This window comes from Pseudophryne corroboree, unplaced genomic scaffold (assembly GCF_028390025.1).
Source record: "Pseudophryne corroboree isolate aPseCor3 unplaced genomic scaffold, aPseCor3.hap2 scaffold_389, whole genome shotgun sequence".
Classification (NCBI taxonomy): domain Eukaryota; kingdom Metazoa; phylum Chordata; class Amphibia; order Anura; family Myobatrachidae; genus Pseudophryne; species Pseudophryne corroboree.
The window spans coordinates 507121-513579 of record NW_026970034.1 but is presented as its reverse complement, the minus strand read 5'-3'; the positions used below and the strand labels follow the sequence as shown (position 1 = coordinate 513579).

Sequence of the window (6459 nt, the reverse complement as noted above, 5' to 3'; positions counted from 1 at the left end):
ACAGACTTCCACATGAGAAAGCAGCAAGGATGCAGTGGCGTTAATGTTTCCTGGTGTCAACCCGTATTATTTCAGTAGACATTGAAATGAGGATGCATCTTGCTGCCTTTCCAATGAAGCAAATTTAATTTAGTAATAGGTGAAAAACCATCCCTACAAAGGTGTTAATCAGAGACTTGGCTTTGTGGACACTTTTCAGAGAACAAATTTGTTAGCATAAAAATAAAGCCAGAAAATTAAGAGCTGTTTAATCACTCAATTGGATTTTTTTACCAGCATATTTCTTTTTCTCTGCAACCCACTGCTAAATTGTGCTTCCTAGCTGTTTTTATAAAATCACTGAATCAAATCTAACTCTGATTACATCAGAGAAGGCCAGGTACCCTACACCATAAGAGGGGGTTTGAAATTTTGACTTGTCTACTTAAAGATCACCAAAATCTGATAACAAGGTCAATTACGTCCCTGGGTGGGATTGAACCACCAACCTTTTGGTTTATAGCCGTACACACTAACCGATTGCGCCACAGAGACACTTTGCAAAAGTCTATACTGACAAAGGCTAATAAGCATTCATCTAAAACGTTTCCTAGAAAAACTTTAAAAAGTCAATAATCTGGAGAGTTTTTGTAAGATGTTTCTTCCATCAACCAACGAAGAAACACATTGGTACTTTCCCATGATGAGTGAGTGCTTCAGGATCTCTTGCACTTACATGTGCAGCAGAGTACAGCAATGGAAGCATGCTGGGCCCATAACCCAGCGGTAGGCAGATTGAAACTATCCTCTGCTATATGCATTTTTTTTTGTTAATTAAAGTAATCCAAAATTGGGATTGATATTTTGGCTCTTTTATTTTTACTTAAAGTACAATAACTTTTACCATTTAAATTTGTTTTAATAGTATATTGACAGTATAGTTTTCTTTAAAAAATCCACTTAATTTTCTTTACCCTATTAATAAAATGGTAATTGACAAAAACAAACTACATTGTCACCAGAAGAGCAATACAAAATGTACAAGTGATATATTAAAATCATCTTTCCAGACTTCCGGGTACGGCGCCGATGCGTGCAGCAGCAGCAGTGTGAGCTCCGTGTGCCGCCCCAGCCCGCGCTAGCCCGTACGCTGCACATAGCGTTACAGCCCGCTCCAGAACCGCTCACCTGCCTGTGGGAACACCTCTGGCACCTGATGGAGCGCTTCCTGGCCGCCCCAGAAGCGGCTAAGCCCCTCAAACAACGTCCTGCAAAAACGAAAGGGGAATCCAAGATGGCCGCCGGACAGCAGACACATCCGCAGCAGCAGCAAATACACACAGATCGTGAGTTACATTCCTCCTCTGACTCCTCTGTGAACACAGCTCTCCCTGTACATGCTGCCCCCTCTACACAGAAGTCTAATAAGACTACAGAGCAGGCTGAGGGCCCAATTACATACTCTGACATGGTAAAGGCAATTCAGGACTCCATTAATCCTATTATGGAATCTCATGCTGCCAAAGTCACACAGGCAGTGCATGACATCAAATCACAGTTTAAACAGCTTTCCAAACGGGTGCAGGCTAATGAACAGCGCCTTGGGGAGACATTTCATGACGTTGCCGATTTAAAGGAACAGTGCGCCTTTCTTCAGAAATCCCATTACCAGCTTCTTAATAAGGTCGACGATCTCGAGAATAGATCACGTCGAAATAATCTGAGGGTTGTTGGGCTACCCGAAGCCCTTAAAGGGCCAGCACTCCTTTCCTTCATACAAGACACGCTGCCAGATCTGCTTGATATCCAAGATTCCTGCACGGGTATGATTGTGGAGAGGGCCCATCGCATTGGTCCTGCAAGGCCTACGCAGGATTCCCGACCCCGAGCTGTTATTTTCCGTTGTCTAAATTACATCCACAAAGACACCATCTGGTCTGCGTCTCGCCGTAAGCGGAACTTACAATGGAACGATGTGAAGATTTTTATCTTCCAAGATTATTCGGCAGAGGTGGCCAGGGCACGACGTGAATTCACCCCACTTTGTTCCCGCCTAGCAAAAGCAAATAGAAAATTCGCTCTTATATACCCAGCACGATTACGCCTGTTCAAAGGATCTTCATTTACAGACTTCTCCACCGTGGCTGATGCGGAAGCATATCTACTGGAAGAGGAGAACGGCCGTTCCTCACTGCGCCAGCCCTCAACGGACTCGACTCCTGACTGCTAACCACGGCTATAAAATTCCTTAGCGTGGTTATCTCCTCCTTTACTGGCGATTACTCTATTACTTTGATATATCTGTTTATGTTATAGCTGTTAATCGCTAGAAGTTCTTGAAATTATTGGTGGGAGGAGACGCCTCTCTTACCGGCGTAAATGCTATGGCGGGTGCCATTTCATCATTAATCCCATTCTGAATGGGATCCTTCTTTTAAGGCGCCTTCCACCTAAAGTTTTCCACATATTATTCTAAGTTATGTTTTGTTTATGCCATATATAAGCTATGCTTATTATTTCTCAGTACCAGGGCTGGGGCAAGCCTGGAGTTCTTATCTGGTTCTCCAATTGGCGAACTATAGGTCAATTTAGATTATCTTTGTACCTGAAGTGCACTTTTGATGCTAATCCTTTGATCCATTCTTTTCTGGATCCTTTGCTTTACTTTCCCCCACTTTTTCTACCCATTGTTCTCTCCTCTCTGTGTCTTGTCCTGTTGGTTTTCTGTGTCCATGATAGCAATGTATTTTGTAGATATGATATTATCAGTTTTATTTATTGCCATGAACCATACCTTTCTTCAGCAGAATGATGACCAGTTTAAAAATTTGCACATATAATGTAGGTGGCTTCCACTCCCCCATAAAGAGGAAGAAAATCTTACTTTACTTATCTAAACTACATGTAGATGTTGCATTCCTCCAGGAGTCTCATCTCCTTCCCCCTGAGATTGACAAGCTCAATTGCCTGGGCTGGAGAGTGCTGGCGTCCGCCCCATTTACTGCCAAGGCCCGTGGGGTACTCATTTTGATTAGACGCTCCGTCCAAGTAGACCTTCACTCCTCCCAATCTGATACTGAAGGCAGATACCTCATTGTAGACGCCACTCTAGATGACTCACGCTTTCTACTGTGTAATGTATACGCCCCCAATATCGATCCCCAACCCTTTTTTCTGTCCATTGCCGCTAAACTGCACCCACACTCTCATAAACAGGTGATACTCGCAGGTGACTTTAACTCTACTGTATCCAATGCTCTTGATAGGAACACCAAATCCAGATCTAGCCGTTATACTCCCAAATATGGTTTACCATATCTAATGTCACAGCTGCACTTGGTGGACGTGTGGCGAGCCTGTCATCCGGTCGACCGTGAATACACTTGTTTATCGGCTGCTCATGGTACACTGTCGAGAATCGATTATCTGCTCATCTCGGCTTCTATGTTTACCAGGGTGCAAACTTCTGAAATTGAACCGGTGTCCTTGTCGGATCATGCGGTCTGCTGGATGGCTCTCGCCACCTTCCCCAATAGAGGCCCTGTCAGACAATGGCGCTTCCCATCCCACCTGACCAATTCCATTCAATTTAGAAATATGCTGGAGGCATCATGGGCTGACTTCACACATTGTAATATAACTGCAGAGAAGGAATCACCGCTCCTGTTCTGGCAGACGTCTAAGACAGTACTAAGAGGTGCTATCATCTCCTTCACCTCCAAACATAAGAAAGACACACAAGCTCTGTACCTTGATGCTCAATCTAAACTTACTGACGCCTACCAAGCGTTCACGCAGTCCCCCACCCCAATTACCAGAAAACTCTACCATGAACAGAAATCCCTTTTTGACAAACTCTTAACCCAAACCGAATCTAAATTAACATTTATGTCTCAATGTAGATTTCATAAATTCGGCAATCGATCTAGTCGATTGCTTTCAAATCTCCTGAAAGGTCAACATCCCCCAACACTTATCCATGCTCTAACTAGGGCTGACGGCACTGTGGTACATGATTGTGACCAGGTGTCTGAGGTTCTGCAGTCTTTTTATTCCTCACTATATTCTGAACCCTCTATTGATTACCAACAACAACACTCTTTCTGGTCTTCCCTTACGCTTCCCTCTCTATCTTCTACCTCATCCCAACCCCTACTGAACCCCATTACTGAGGAGGAGGTGCTCCATGCAATTCACTGTTTGAAACCAAACAAAACCCCTGGACCTGACGGTCTAACCAATGAATACTATAAAATACTGGCCCCTCAATTGGTCAAACCCCTTTGTAAACTATTCAACTTGCTGTTGTCCGGAACACCTCCTCCACTATACTTCAACGCTGCGATTCTAAAAATCCTCCATAAACCAGGGAGAAACCCCCTGCTTCCCAGTTCATATAGACCTATATCCTTATTGAATACGGATTACAAGATATATACCAAGATCTTGGCAGACCGGGTAAAGCTTCTCTTGCCCTCTCTGATCCAGGAAGACCAGACAGGGTTTATTTGGGGGCGCCACTCTACGGTGAATGTGCGTAAGATACTGACTGTCATGCAGTGGTTGGAGACCTCGGGAGACCAGAACCCCTATGCCCTTCTCTCCCTTGATGCTGAGAAGGCTTTTGACCTAGTCACATGGGATCACCTTTTTGACACCATGCACAGGTTTGGATTCCCGGAGGCCTTCATCCATGCAGTACGTCTTCTCTATCATGACTCTTCCTCTCAAATCCTCTCTAACAATTATATGTCCTCTCCCATCCCCCTCCATAGAGGGACCAGACAAGGTTGCCCCCTTTCACCTCTTCTATTTGCTATAGCTATAGAACCCCTAGCCACTGCACTGCGCATGTCTCTAGAATATACTGGTATTGGTGTTGGGTCGACTGAAGTGAAACTCAGTCTATTTGCCGATGACATGCTTTTATTTATCTCTAACCCCCAATTTTCCATCCCTGCTATAAAGCACATTATAGATAATTTTAGCTCTTTCTCGGGATTTCGCGTGAACTATGACAAGTCACGCCTCCTCCCTCTAGGCCCTGGTCACTCCACAAACCTTCTATCCCCCACGCTGACACAATTCACAATTTGCCGCTCTCCACTTAAATACTTAGGCATCATGATTCCCCCTAATCTGGACGCCCTATACTCTGCTAATTTCCACCAGATATACTCCTCGGCGGAGAAATTATTGAACGGATGGATGGATTTACCTCTATCATTGTCTGGTAGGGTAGTGGTTATTAAAAGCTTTATTTTCCCCAAATTATCCTATGTCCTCCAAATGCTTCCCTTGCAACTTTCCAAGTCAGATATCCAACGATTTGACTCCCTGTTTACAAGATTTATCTGGGCAAAAAAGAAATCTAGGGTATCCCGCCATATTTTGCGACTGCCGAGGCCGGAGGGTGGTTTTGGGATGCCAGACATCTCTGCTTTTTCAAATGCAGCTATGTATCGATACATGGTGGATTGGTTTTCTGGTGGTTCCGTATATACTCTCCCCAACATAGAGGAACACCTTTTCCATCCTTTCTCCCCAGCTGCTCTCCTTCATGCACCTACCTCACTGATTCCTTCCCATATAAAATCCAACATACTCTTTCATGACACTTATAAAGCCTGGAAATCTATCAATAAACGATTGCACAGGAATTCCTCTAACTCCCCTTACACCACCTTTTGGGGCAACCCACAATTTCCTCCTGGTTTGGACGGCCGTGCTTACTTGACGTGGAAAGAGAAGGGCATCTCGTGCATTCGAGATATCTTTGACCCTGGGGGTAAGCTCTACTCTTTCTCTGCATTATCAGATAGATATGGTCTACCCAACTCCCAATTTTATATGTACCTCCAATCCCGTCATTTTGCACAGTCGTTACCACCTGGAATGGCCCTTGATACGGCCATTGACCCTCTTACCCCTCTCTTGCGTTTTAATCTGACCATAGGATATAGGCTGCGTAATTTATATTCTATTCTCATAGACTCAGGGAAAACACCCTTGCAAAGTGCTCTCCACTCGCGCTGGCAGCGGGACATACCTGATTTCCCGGCTATGTCGGTACTTATGTCCAAACTGTCCCCCACATTTAAATATTTAAAATCCGCAGCTTTGCAGGAAACGCACCTCAAATTCTTAAATAGAGCCTACATCTCCCCGAAACAGCATTCCTATTTCACCCTGGCCTCTACGGGTCGATGTTTTAAATGTGGGATGGCTGAGGCCACATACTATCATAACTTCTGGGACTGCAGGAAAATAAGAACTTTCTGGGACAAACTGATAAACCATGTTAATGATATCTTTTCAGTTCGAATCACCAAGCTCCCTACCGCATGTCTATTTTACTGCTTTTCAGATTGGGACCTGGGACCACACAAACAGAAGATTATACCTGCCCTGACAGTTATCCTCACTATCGCTAAAAAATTAATCCTCACCCATTGGTTACACAGACAACCTCCATCTATT

General features: G+C 44.3%; 1 non-coding gene across 1 annotated transcript; it reads right to left on the bottom strand.

Moving 5' to 3' along the window:
* Positions 1 to 460: 460 nt before the first annotated feature.
* Positions 461 to 534, bottom strand: TRNAY-AUA (transfer RNA tyrosine (anticodon AUA)). The gene has a single exon. It is a non-coding gene; the product is annotated as a tRNA-Tyr (tRNA).
* Between the last annotated feature and the right edge of the window lie 5925 nt (positions 535 to 6459).